General features: G+C 39.7%; 1 protein-coding gene across 3 annotated transcripts in view; it reads right to left on the bottom strand.

Annotated features, from left to right (window-relative positions):
* Nucleotides 1-13,790, bottom strand: part of ZBTB20 (zinc finger and BTB domain containing 20) — a 473,812-nt gene that overhangs the window by 149,525 nt on the left and 310,497 nt on the right. For all 3 annotated transcript variants that reach the window (XM_077174295.1, XM_054627748.2, XM_077174294.1), the window contains one exon: nucleotides 12,307-12,407. The gene's annotated coding sequence lies outside the window, so the exon portion shown is untranslated. The remainder of the gene's footprint in view (nucleotides 1-12,306; nucleotides 12,408-13,790) is intronic.

Raw genomic sequence — 13,790 nt, 5'->3', positions numbered from 1 at the left:
ATTCTGCTTCCGTCTGGGCGTCTGGCACTTTGCCCCGAATTTCTTTTAGTGTCTTCTCAGTTTCATTGCTGTTCATGTTTTCCAGCAGAGATTTAGCACAGATTATAAAATATCTGTTCTTGGCAACTTTATTAGTTGTTTTTTCTTAAAAAGATTATATCCCACCTATCCCCATTCTGGGGCTGAATGAACAGGCATATATACCATGGGTATTTCTTGTCATGAGCTATCCTTCCCAACTGCCAGGGTAATCACCCATCCTGCTCTGGGCCTGATTCCCTGACCACAGCCCTGCCACCAGAGCATCACCTGGATATTGCTTTGAGTGTGCCAGGCAACATGACTACCATGAATTACTCCTTCTTTTCTCCAGAGACAGAACTGGGTGCAATACTATTTCCTGTTCTGGTAGGGGCTTTTTCCTTTTCTGGTAGGCTCTTTATTTATATTTAAGAAGACATGATAAAAGAAGTACGCTTCCCATGGGAAGTAGGGGGTGGCAAGGTACACATTAACCACCAGTTCCTCAGAGATGTAACTGCATGGGTTCAGACTGCTTCCCAAGCAAGTGACAGATTTTCCTTTAGCATGGAGAGAATGATTGTGCCAGAGAAGCTTGGCTGTTGACTGCAGTTTTCTGGGGACCTCCACACATTGTGTGCAGGTTATGTTGGTACCCCTAAGGCAAGGATTCCCTCCCCAGAAAGCATTCTCAGGACCTTGCAAGGGAAGGTTATCTGGCCTTTTAGACATAGGAAGAACAGCTTAACAAACTGTCAGTCAAGGTGGTGAAAACAACAACACTTCACCTTATCAGAATGGGGAAGGGGGTTCCACACACCCAGCCTGCTCTGTTGTGGGGAAACACAGAATTCCTCTCAGCCTTAATGCCTCAGAAATCTGTGCCATGAGACAGAATGGAGGGAGATACGGAAAACATGACAGTGGGGAAGAAGGGATCTTAGTTCTCTGTTAAGGTACAAAAAAGTGAGCTTGATTAAAAACCAGGATGGCCTTCTATGTGTACTTGCTCTTGCTTTTTCTCTTAATAGTCAGAGTGCTCTTGAAGAATTCCTAGTCTGTGTGAAGATATATGGAACCACACACTGAAGTTCTAGCAGAGGTGCTAGACCTTCATGGCCATTCATAAAGCTTAAACAATTTGCTAACAATAAGTATGAGAATAGAGGCCGAACCTTTACCTATTTATTTGGACCTGTTCTTAGCTAGTGAGCAAAACATGTATGTCTCTTTTGTTTTTTCCTCTTTTGCATCTTCCAGAAATTTTCATCATTAAAAAAAAAAAATCATGCATTTATTTCTATCATGGTCATTATGCTCTATCTCCACTTTCACTTCTTTTGAAGAGCCAGGCAGTGAACTAATCACATACCTTCTTCATCAGCTCCTCCAGAGCAAGTCCTAAACAAGAAGCAGCCTACCACCTTAGTAGTCACTGCTGCATGTATATCAAACTGGTTTTTTGTTTGTTTGCTTCTGAAAGCTCCTCTAAGCTTTCATGACTTGACAGTCTCTGCAAGAATCCATATCTCACATTTCACAGCAGTCAGATACCAGCATGTGAACACAGAGAGACAGGGAGAAGTATGCTATTTCTTTTGTTTCTTTTTGTACAGAAGAGAGATTTGATTCTTTCTGTCAGCCACCCAGTCTGAAGTCCAGTCACAGTTCAGTCTTTCCAGCCTGTGCAGAAGTCTGACAAGAACACAGGATGGCTGATGACTTGCCTTACATTGCAAGCCTGATTTTTCACAGGCAAATTGTTTTCCAGTTTGGCACAGTTATTTGTCCAAGGGTTTCAAGCTCCGTATTTACACAGTGATAAAGAAATTGCCATCCAGTGTTAGTGTCATTTTTCATTCCTCTGAAAACAGCCTACAGCCTTTGAGATGTAAAATGTATCGTTTTAATGTAGTCAAGGTCCCTGCCTGCAACATTGCTAAATCTATTTAGCAGATTCTTCCTGCTATAATCTGTCCCCAGACCTGAAGAAGCTCAGTGATTTTAAGTGTTTTAAGCTAATGATAATGGTTAGTGCTGAGAACAGATGTACCTGGCTGTGGTGTGATCTATTAGACTGTTAGGAGCTGTGTATTCATATTGACTTAACATTTTATGTCTATTTTCAAGGTGTGATGGCTGCATGGGGCATAGTCCCCATGTGAGGTTTTTGTCCTCACATATGATATATTGTCTGTCTGTGCTTTTGATACATGGTGACTGCATGAAAGGATGAAGAACATGTGCCTGTTTGTTCTGATGCTTTCCCAAGATTTTGTAAGTCTATTCTTGCTGTCCACTGGCACAATTATGGGAAGCAATAATGTTTACCTGTATTCACACTAGACCTGAACCCAGGAAACAGTTGCACAGATTAGATGTGCATGCAGAGAGTTTGATGACTATGCTACATATTACAGAAATTTTCTTTCCCTGGTGTGCAGGCATTGTGCATGACTGAATTCCCTATGACTGGTGGTTGCACTGATAACATGCCAGGTAGAAGCTGTTTTACTATTCTTCTCTATCCACAACACAACAGAGTGTAAAACTCCTCAGTTGTGTCAATAAATGGTGCTTCACTTCCCTTCATCACAATGAAGTGAAATTTCCACTGAGAATGATTTTGATGATCATGTTGGAGGCTTGGTCTTGCCATTCACAAACATCTGCTATTGCCACCCTCTGGGAACAATTCACTATTTTGGGCTGTGATGTAAAGGAGGTTTTGTATCTTAAGACCTCACCACAGTCTTCCAAAGACTAAGCAAACCCTTCCTGCTTACATGGACCCCTATCTTCTGCTAGTGGGGGTTACAGTTCAGCTCTTGCAAAATAAATGCAACCTTAACTGTTCCACATTATCACTGTGCAACAGGAGATCTGTCTACTGAAAATGAATGCAGCCTCTTTGAACAAATCTCATGCCACCTTTTCCCTGTGAGAATCCAGAAAGCAGACACAAATGGAAACCCACGTGGGGCTCAGGCAGAGTCACACTCTCCACACTGACTAAATGAATGGGACTTTTAAAGGAAGATCCAACAAATTTAAAATTCAAAACCATTTAAACAACCCTAATCATGGGCAGGTTGAGAGATATGAAAACACATGACAAGACACAAGATCTCAAGAGACATTTAAACTACTATCCTGATCTGGAAGGCAATTGAAGGTGCCAAAGTGCAGCTCTGGACCAGCATATCAACAGTTCAAGTTCAGAACAATACTTTGAGCAGTTCTTGTGCTACAGGGCAGTGAAGTGATGTGCTGCAGTGCTAGAAACAAGAGGTTAAAAGGTTAAATTCAGAACCCTAATTTTCTCTGACAGTTTGGCCAACTTGACTAAAACAGAGCCCAACTAAATGATAGGCACTGTAAGCTTAATTCTGTAGCTTCATGTCTCTTAATCAAATAATGACAGCAAGTATCAAAAATTTAATTTTCATTTCAGTACAAGCAACCATTACTCATATGTAACTGATATACATTCTCTCCAATCCCTAAACCATGTTCTGGGCTCTTTATGTCTTTGACAATAGGAATGCATTCTTATGAAAATATTACAAGCTAAATACCTAGGACATTGCTTCATAAAGCAGGTAACTTTACTATGAAAAGAAAGAATATGATCTAATTCTGACCTTTGAGGTTCTGCCTGTACATTAATTTCTCATTTTTTCTCTCATTACCCTATTTCCCTCCTAAGCCCATGTACCACAGAAGTCAATTTGCCCTGCATAGCCCCTCAGAACATGTTCTATAAACACCTTCCCTTTTCCCAAACCCCTCTATCCCCTGACAGGACTTTATACAGATGAATAGGGAAAAAAGGCCTAGCATCTGACATTTAATAAGAATCTCAAAGAGAATACACACAAAGTGCATTAAGATTTTCTCTCTGGTACTCAAAAGGAGGTGGATGCTGTTAGCCCACTGCTAGGGGATTGGTCTGTATCTGAAACTGGGATCTCTGTTTCTGTAGCCAGTACAACCACTTCTCTGTTACATTTTACATTCCAGATAATAAGGTTCATATTTTTGGTTTGGGAAGAAAACATCTTTGCTGGAAGTCATGATTGCAGAATTGGGTATTCCTTAATTAAAAAAAACCCAAACAAACAAAACAGCTTAAGTGGCAGTAATCTGGGATCCTACACACTGGGACATGACACTGTACCAGCTATGCTCGGCTCACATTTTTGAGGCATGTTTCTCAGCTATGATGTTAAGAAATTGTTATAGCTTAGGTTTTAAGTGCAAAATGCTGTTGATAGAATTTAAACTGAAGTTCATGATGCCAAATACCGTATGAGAGGCTCTAAAAATGTCTCCTTACCTTATGTCACTCTAGTGATCCTGCTCACCTCCCATTTGTTTCTTATACGCATGTGTTACCTGGGTGTATTAGACAGTGGGTCTTTGCAAGAGGCAGCCTGGACTCAGCCAACAGCACCTTTTAAACTACAAGAAATAATAGGGACTAGAAGCATCACCTGGAAACCGCAAAATTCATGACCATAACCTCTCTGGCAAAGAGAATAGCTCTGCAGGACCACCCCAGGCAAGGGGTGGCATGGGGGTGTTTTGGGTAGACCAGCAGCTAAAGGGACATGTGGGGACAGTGGGAGAGGAGCAAGGAGTTGGGGGGTGCTGTTGAATTACAAGAGGCCTCAAGGCAAAATCAAAAGACACAGAGAGACACCTTTCTACACCTCCCAGCACAGAGCCCCTGCAAGGCAGTGATTTCACCTGCACACACAGGCAAAGGACTGAATTTCTTCTCCTCACAAGGACCACAGCCCACCGAGGAGGAGTGAGGAGCACGAGGTGCATAATAACAAGGGCAACAGAAGAGACATGAAACAGACAACTGTTTTCTACCCCAAAGTCTAACATAAGAGGGAAAATACTCAGCTTCCTTAAACATAATTAGACATCAGCTCTCTCCAGCAGGCAGTGAGGCCAGAGCTCCTCGCACACCGATGGAGCAAGTGGCAAAGCTGGCACTGCAGCTAGCTGAGCCAGGACCTGGTCACAAACAACACATATGCGCTGTGTGGCAGGGAAGGTGATCCATGGCTTGCAAGATACCTGAAAATCTGCCTTTTCCCACTTTGGGAAGCAGTTGTGCCAATTACCACTGGTGGCAACTCATGGACCAGAACTAAACCAAACCCAACTGACTCCATGACAGGGAAGGGACTAGAGGGAAGATGGTGCCATACCTGCAGTGTAGGACAGGGAGGATGGTGCTATTCTGTTAAGCAAAGAGGAATTGCTTATGTAACAGAAAAGGAAAAATGTGAAAATGTCAAAAGCCTATTCTGACATGAGGGAGAAAGGAAAGCATTCATTAATTTTAATAACAGTCTTTATTCTTGTAACAAACTTTGTAAACTGACCAGAGTTCACTTGTAATCTGTTTGTCAACCCAACACTCTGAAGAAACTTCTTATAAGGGAGGAGAAAATCCCAAATTATTAAAAATAACCCCAGGCTGTGCTTTCAGGTTTTGGTTTGAATCCAGTACCCGCAAGAGAAACCTTTCAACAGAAGGCACCAAGGAATTCTCATGGAATAGCTACAGGATAAGGACACACATTTCCAGTAAAAGCTGGCCTTTCTTTCCCCTCCTCCCAGTCTCCTTATTCCCAAAAGATACCAAGAAAATAGAAGATTGTTGGGATTTCTATAAGAAGATTTGGCAGGTTTTTCATATTTGTTTAGACTATAAGATACAATGTGAATTTGGGTCTTGCCTCTCTCTCTCTGAGAAGAAAAATGAGTTATTTGTTCTCTGAGTAAGTATTTGTTATTAGTGGATCAGACATGGATAAGGTATATTATTACAACCATGTTTGTTAGGTATGATTTAAATTGTTTGCTGCATATCATCTTAGGCTGTCTTTAATTTTGTTATACTTTAGGGGTTTTTTGTTTGAGTTTATGCATTTAGTCACAGTTGGTTGTGTTTTGAACTTTGAAAAAAATTAATACAAAGGAAATTAAAAAAAGAAAAAGAAAATATTTTCAAAATGATGTGGAAATCAAATCTACCCCTGAGTAATTTGATTTGTAGGAAATGGAGAGCAAAGCATTACAAAGCATTACAAACAGAATGCCTTGAAGTGCATCATAATTACTTACATGTGCAAATACATTGTCTAGGTTTAGGAATTCAGCTAATAATAGTCATAATAATTCCATGCCCTTACACCCGGTCTTCCAGCCAAGCTTCTCCAGGTTTATGTAAGCAATCATTAACTAATGCCTGGGTACCCATAAGGACTCTGCTGCCCTTATGGATGGAGAAATGGGGGCAAAAGCTCTCCAGGGTCAAGGACAAACTGTGAGCTGCTCTACAAGTGGGAGACAAATGCAGATGATCATCTTCTAACTACAAGTGGATCAGAGGTGCAGGAATTTGTAGCTGATCTGACATTACTACAACTTTGTGGCTCTCTAAGAATGAAGGAGTGTAACAAACATACATTTTATACCTTCTGTTCCACAAAGTCTAAAGGTTGAAAATTGACATAAATCATATCCATGTTCCATCCTTGGTGGAACACTGGTATATACAAAAACCTACCGATGTTTTGTATCAAAGCACAAAGATTAACAAGTTTGCCTTGTTTGTAACAGTTTACCAGGGAAAATAGTTTTCATCTGAGGCTCCACAAATGGTTTTCAGACTAGGCATCCTTTGTGGAAATCTGGGTTGAATGCGGAAGAAATCTGGAAAAGGGTAGCCTAAAACGTTCAATTGTTATACAGAGTCCCAAACACCAATTTCATGCTTGTAGACTATTCTCACATTGATCTCTTAAGTTTTAAGAGATCTTAACAAAGATCTGAATGTGCCATATTACCCAAAAGCTTTTCCACAATTCCAGGCTGTAAAGAAAGGCTGGATTTTACACTCTTCTGCTGTTTAATACCATGCCACTTCCTACGTGCACTCCTACATTACTCTCTCTCACAACTCATGAGAGGAACCCACAGTTTCTGCAGCCCAGGCCCTTAACACTCCTTATTTTACAAGAATATATGTTTTCATGCTTTTCTAGATAACCAAAATCCTAAAATGCCACATATTTCTGCTGTTTCATTTAGTCATACAATAATTTTAATGCTTTGAACTAGTACCTGCTGAAATAGCAGTAAGTTACTGACCCACACAGACACTCAACTGCCTGTTTGAGGGGTTTGACATTCACACATCCCATTTTCTCTTAGCATGTATTTCTGTGCTCCCTGTAGCTGCAACAAGAAAGTGTGTCTCCATCCATTTTTATTACCTGTTATGCTTTACACTAATAAAAACTGGATATTATTTATTTGTCTGGCTGACTGACAAAGCCAGGCATCAAAGCATCATTCCAGTGTCACATACTTCAACGCTCTAATCTTTCAGAACTTGTAAAGCAATCTCTTACGGCGCTTTGTGGGCTGTGAGATCACCCTGACAAACTGTGATAATGTTGGCAATCTCCAAATGGGTGTTCATTTGCAATCTTACTACAGAGGAATTGCTATGTTTCCAAATTTGAGGGCTTGACATAATCTGTCTTCACAAAGCTATCAGGGTCTGTCATAAGGCTGTCTGTGACCCTGGGATTTTATGGGGTCAATATCCATCCCCAGTGAAACCTCATTGCAAGCAGTGGAATTACCTAGAGTGTGACTTTCTCTATCTATTTGCTTTCTTTCCCTTTATTTAAAATACCCCTTTTTTGTATTATATTTTTTGAAGTGCAAATGGCACCTACTCATAACATCAGAGCTAGGCAGGGGAGACTGCTCCTCATGGCCAGTTTCTTACAATTCATGCCAAACCCTCTGCTCCCCTCATCACACTGAGCGACTGAGAAAACAATGCAAATGTCAGGTCAAGCTACAGAGCTATTGCCATCATCTCTTCCCTTCCGTATGCTCCCAGCACTGGCAGTCTCTGGGCTGCAGTCCACAGGATATCCAAAATTATGGCCCAGATTGAGGGAGGGGTAGAAAAACGATGGTACTCTGCCAATTATGTCAGAACCTAAACTTGATCCATTTTAAAACTGAAGCTGGGGACTGTAGGATAGCACCATGTTTGCTATAATTTGTGTAAGGAAAAGAAAATAATTTAGCATCTAAAAAAAAAGGAAAAAGTCAGAGTTAGAGCAGACTAATAAATGTTTTATATTTGCCTCTGAATCTTATCTTTAAGTAAAGACAATGCTATCTGGACATAGAAAGAAGATTTCTAAAATGCCGTAAGACTGTTGAACACCTCCAGAAAAAATGAGACAGGGAGTGTCAGGCTTCACCATATTCATGAGGGCCACACAACTTCTAGTGAAGTAATTCTGTTTTGAAATGACTTAGGATTCCTTTAGAAAAGCTGGGAACACAGGATGGAAATAGAAAACTAAAAAAAGTGCATCCAGTGTTTCAAAATACGCTCCCTGCACAACACCCTTTCCCTGCTATCATCTCCTGAGGCAAATTTCCCAGGCAGTTCCTCACACTTTCCGAAAGATGCTCCCCAAATGCTACTGAGGGAGGGGGTGAGCAGCTGGAACCTGGCCATGGTGGGGTCAGAAAGCCCATGCCAGGCAGAGGCACTAAAACACAAGCTGAGAATCACACACTGGCTTAGATACTCTGCTGTATTTATGTTGGGATGTTTTGCTATGTTTACTATGGTTTTATGAACAAAGTTCTCTTCCTTGGATTATTCCATCTAATCAAAACAAAAGTAGCTAAAGATGCACCATCCTTTGTTTTGTCCCCATTTAAGCTATTTTCTGCATTTCATTCTCTGTGAAAAGGAAAGTCAGTGTCACTATCCAACCTCAGAAACAAGGACCTAGCTGCAATGCTATTGGGAAACTTTGGAATCCAAATAAATTCCAAACTTCTATTTTGGCCTGAATTTACAGCAAACTTGCTCCTGCTCTCAAAATGCCTACTGCTTTTACCAGAAGCAGCAATTATCCCTCGTGTTTCCTTAATCTTTCAGAAAAGAATGCACAGCCCTGGAAGCCCAGGGTAAATGTTTTAATATGTGTACTACCTTGCTGAAGTCAGTAGATTGCATGGATATGAAAAAAAGGCTGTAAAGTACAAGGATCCATGGGCTTCAAAAGGTTAAGGAGCTTCACCAATACAAACACTGCAGCTGGGACAGTCCTGAACAGAGCAATGCAACTGGTATGTGCTTTTCCTTCCTAAAACTTTTTTCTTGAGGGTGAATGTTTTCATTTTACAGTAAATGGAAAACTGTTGACTTGTACATTAGTTTTTATTTGACTCTTTTCTACAAAAAGCTATTTTTAAGGACAAAACAGTCTAAGCAAAGAGCCCTACCTCTCTGCTAGTGCCACTTCAGAAGGTTTTTGCTAGCCACAGCTGAATTACAGCAATGTTTCCCCTTTTTAAATTCCATGTTTTTTCTATTTTCACCACTGACAACAAAATTTTCCAAAAAATAAAGAAAATAGACTGTCACTGGTAGATCAGTATTTATAGATGGAAAGAAGACAGAAACATTTTAAATTTACCCTAAACAAGGGGGCTTATACCATGACAGCAACTTCTAATGTAATTAATTTGTCTTATAAATTGCATTCCTGGGCATATCCCTAAAAATTAATTAGGTTAGAGAGGGAAGGAAAACAAATTGAAAACTCCTTAAAACTCCAGGAAACAATAAGTTTTAAACACATCAGTGTCAAAAATTTCATTATAAAGTTCTCTCCACTTCCCCTATTCTTTCCAAGACACCAAGATCCTGAGATTGAGAATCATTCTGGCACACTAAGGTCAAGGAAACCATATACATTCAAATACAGAACATTTCTGAAATTGAAGATTTTGCAATCAGCTCTGCCTTTCCAGACTGCACATTCCCTGTAAGAATTCCGAAATATAATTTACTAAAGACATTCATTGTGCTAGTGTGGCTTTAAACACAAAGCTACAGTCACAAGATGTGGACATGGTACATTCATCACACAGCAGAGAAAAGCAAAGGGAAGGACGGCAGAAGAAAACAATAAGAATTTTAGACGAATTTTAATATTGGCCAAACTCATCCTCAGATCAAAACTCTGAAGTTTTCTCTGTTCATTAGTTTCTCTACAGTTTACGTAAAAAGGAATTTGGCCATGTACTTTTTCTGTAGCGCCCTGTCTTCATTTTGTGCAAGAAACAGCACTTAGGTTTTTTTCACTCTTCTCAACACAATTCTTGGGATTGGAAGTGCTGGTACACATATAAAAAATCCATGATATTTTCTGATTCCATTTGTAACATAAATCAAGTTTTGTACTTCCTGATGCCTATGCCACCTTCCAGGACTAAGGGAAGAATCAAAAGACAACAAAATGCAGGGAAGTAACTGAGTTGATGGTGCTTTATCATTGAAACTTTAACAGACTGCACTAATGTATAACTCCACAGTACAGACTTCACCTGGATCATGTGAGGGCACGAGATGCCATTTCTGCCAGCCCTTCTATGTGTTAACGCTAGCAGCAAGGAACAAAAGGTATCAGATAAGGCACAGAGCTTGCTGCTAGAAGTCAACACATCAAAATATATTTTTAAAACTGCATCAGAGAATTTATAATGGATCCGTGCTTTGCATTTTGAGGTGACAGAGTTCTCGATCTGGTAGAAAGTTCCCAAAGCTCAATTTACTACATTGTCAAAATATAGCCTGAGGGGACAATCTGACTTACAGCATCTTTATGACTGGTGATGAAAGAACCTCGCTTGGCTTTTAGATCCCAAGTTTGGCTCAAGACAGTGCAGTAGAGAACAGAACATCTTCTATTTTATGCTGGGTGTTCACAGTGCTCCTCTTCAGCACAGAATTAGGTTTTACTCTATAGAATTCTCACACAGCTCGCTGATGGGTTAGAATTCACACCTTCAGATTTTGGGGATATACTTCACACCCTGCATTGTTACTGCTACTAAAGATACAGATTACACTGTCCTCATGTCATTGTAGCATCTGTAACGGAAATCTTTAGAAAATTCAGGGAAAAACTGCATCTTTTACAAGGCCACAGCATGTCTTATTCAGCCTTGGAGAGACTTCAGAGCACAATAACCGCATTAATTGGACATTATATGGACAGCCAAGTAAAGCTCAGTTACTGTGCAGATTTTACTGCTCTTTGTCATGTTGCTTCAAAACACATTTCATGTTTTAACCAGTCATATATACATATGAAAGCATTTCGCAACACTGGACAATGCTACAGATCCACAGGAAATAATTGTTTCACAAACATGAGGCAATCTGCACAAATATAAATAGTGTGGCCCAAATCTGTTCTAAATTATGGTTGTGCAAACCCATGAAAGTCAACTAGTACCACTAACAGAATGGGACATATAAGAGCATGTAAAAGTATAAAATATGGCTCTACTGTTCAGCTATTCATGGTCCAAACCCTGCCAGCCTGCCAGCACTTATATTCTACTAGTTTATCAGCATGGCTTTACAGGAAATAAGAAAAATTATGGGATTTCTAGTTCTCTCATGCACTGGAGGACACAAGTCCAAGAACATATGGGCTTAAATGTGTCAGCATCCTACATCATTCTTGTTTGAAGAATGTTATTAATTTTTGTGGGTGGAGTCCAAAATTGTAATGCCATACTAAAACACAGTGGCTGTTTCTGTAATGCGTATGTCACAGGGAGCATATGTGTAGCAGTTCAAGGATAGCATTTTAACTTGATTTCAAGTGGTTTTCTGAATTGTAATACCCTCAAAAGATGAAGCACTGATGCTGCCGGCAGGGTATTTCACAACTTTTGTCTTCACAGTTTCATCCAGTCACCTCAATTGTGACCTCTAGGATATCATGCTATTGCAGATCTGGACTCCACACAAAGCTGTTTCAACAAATCTCATTTTTCTCTCTAATACACAGCATGTGACTTCAGGATTGGTATTTTCAATGCTGAACTGAGTTGTACGAGCAATGCATGCTACTCCAGGCAAAAAGGAAGACTAATAGCAGAAGATTCTTTGCCATGCTAGCTCTAAATGAATTTCAATCCCAATCTTCTCCAATGAATTAGCCTCTTTACCAAACTCGCAGGTACAGACAGATACTGTGGGAATCAGCCATGTAACTGTTCCAACTGGATACAGTGAGGAAAGTATTGCCAAAGGCTTTTCGGCTGCAACTCAACAGGTGGTTTGGCACCGAGATTTCTACCTGTTTGTGGTTTTCATCTCTGGTTTCAAGACAGAAAATGAGATTATACCTTTCAGTGCTGCATCTCAAGCAGGCTGTACGCAGAGCAAGGTTTCATTCCAACACAATCTCTCTCTCTCTCGCAAAGTTGAGGAAAACTGCCAACCACTGCTGCTCTTGATATCAACATGTGATGCAGATGTCAGAAAAGGGAAAAGAGAAAGGAGAGAAGAAAAAAAGGAAAATAAAACTGTAAGTTTTATGTAAACAAGAAACTGTACTTAATGACTACATCTAAGGAAAACAAAATAAAAATTACTGGCTTTAGTATAAGGAAACAAATAAACAAAACCTTGGAACAGCTTCATCTAAGAGGTTGTGGCATTTTTTAACCAGCAGTTTTTTTGTTTGTTTGTTTGGGGTTTTTTAGTTTATTAGAATTTTTGTTTACATTTAGTTCCAGGAGATAAAATACCTTTACGTGATAAACTTAAAGGGCCAATATAAAAGAAACAAATCTATCATAGCATCAAAACTAATTACTCCATTACTGAAAGAAGAGTCTAAGCACCTTTAACAAACACCCTGAAAAGCAGCAGAAGCATTCATAACATATGTTCTTGCCTGCAAATAGCCCAGAGTGCAAGAGGTGGGTTTCATTTTCAGTTTTTAAAGCCTTCTGCATCGGTCTAACTCTGCCTTTGTTGAAGGTAGTGTTAACACACATTGAATGCAGAAAGAACCAAATGTGGGTAACTGCATATTTCAAAAAATCACACCCAATATGTTCAACTGATGCCATCATTTCCTGAGGACAAGAGTAGGCTATGGAATACTACAAATAATAGAGAGCAGGAGTATAAAGCAAGCTTCCCAGAACCAAGAAAGCATGTTTCAATACTTTTTCACAGATAATTGGGAATATGCATCTTCAAAATAATAGTCAAGAGCAAGTAAAGACTGCCAGGAGATGCTTACTGTGACTGAAGTCTCAGTGCCTTTTCATAAAATAAGAGCTCTTTAAGGCAAGTCCCAACAACCATTAAGAGAACAGTCAGTGAATCTATGCTTTTCGGATTAAAGCAAGAAAAGAAAGAAAATGAAAGTGCTTCTCCACAGACAAAGATGTAATGAGAATGACTTCAATACATCAGCATTTGAGCCATCAAATGGGCCCACATTGACCAACACACAGAAAAGTAGAATGACCAACAAAAACTTTGCTTTGCCCCAATAAAAACATTTCAGGAAGTTGTATGTACTAATTTGCCTATGGAAGATGAGACCCTCATCATAAAACTGTATTAAATCATCTATACTAAGAAAGACTGAGCTGAAAGAATATGGAACTATCTTATCATGATGATATAATCACTTGAGGGAAAAGGACCCCAAAATGTTCTATTCTTGAGCTGGAAGAATCAGTGAAGTGTGTCTTTTTTCCTCATGAGAAGGGCTTTCCACAAAAAAAAAATACACCTCTCAGACAATCAAAACAGAATTTTTTCTTCAACTACCTGGAAAAAGGAGGGGGGAAAAAAGAGTAATGAGTCT

Source organism: Agelaius phoeniceus, chromosome 2, assembly GCF_051311805.1.
Source record: "Agelaius phoeniceus isolate bAgePho1 chromosome 2, bAgePho1.hap1, whole genome shotgun sequence".
Taxonomy (NCBI): domain Eukaryota; kingdom Metazoa; phylum Chordata; class Aves; order Passeriformes; family Icteridae; genus Agelaius; species Agelaius phoeniceus.
The sequence above is the reverse complement of the archived record's forward strand: the minus strand, read 5'-3'. Positions and strand labels throughout refer to the sequence as shown.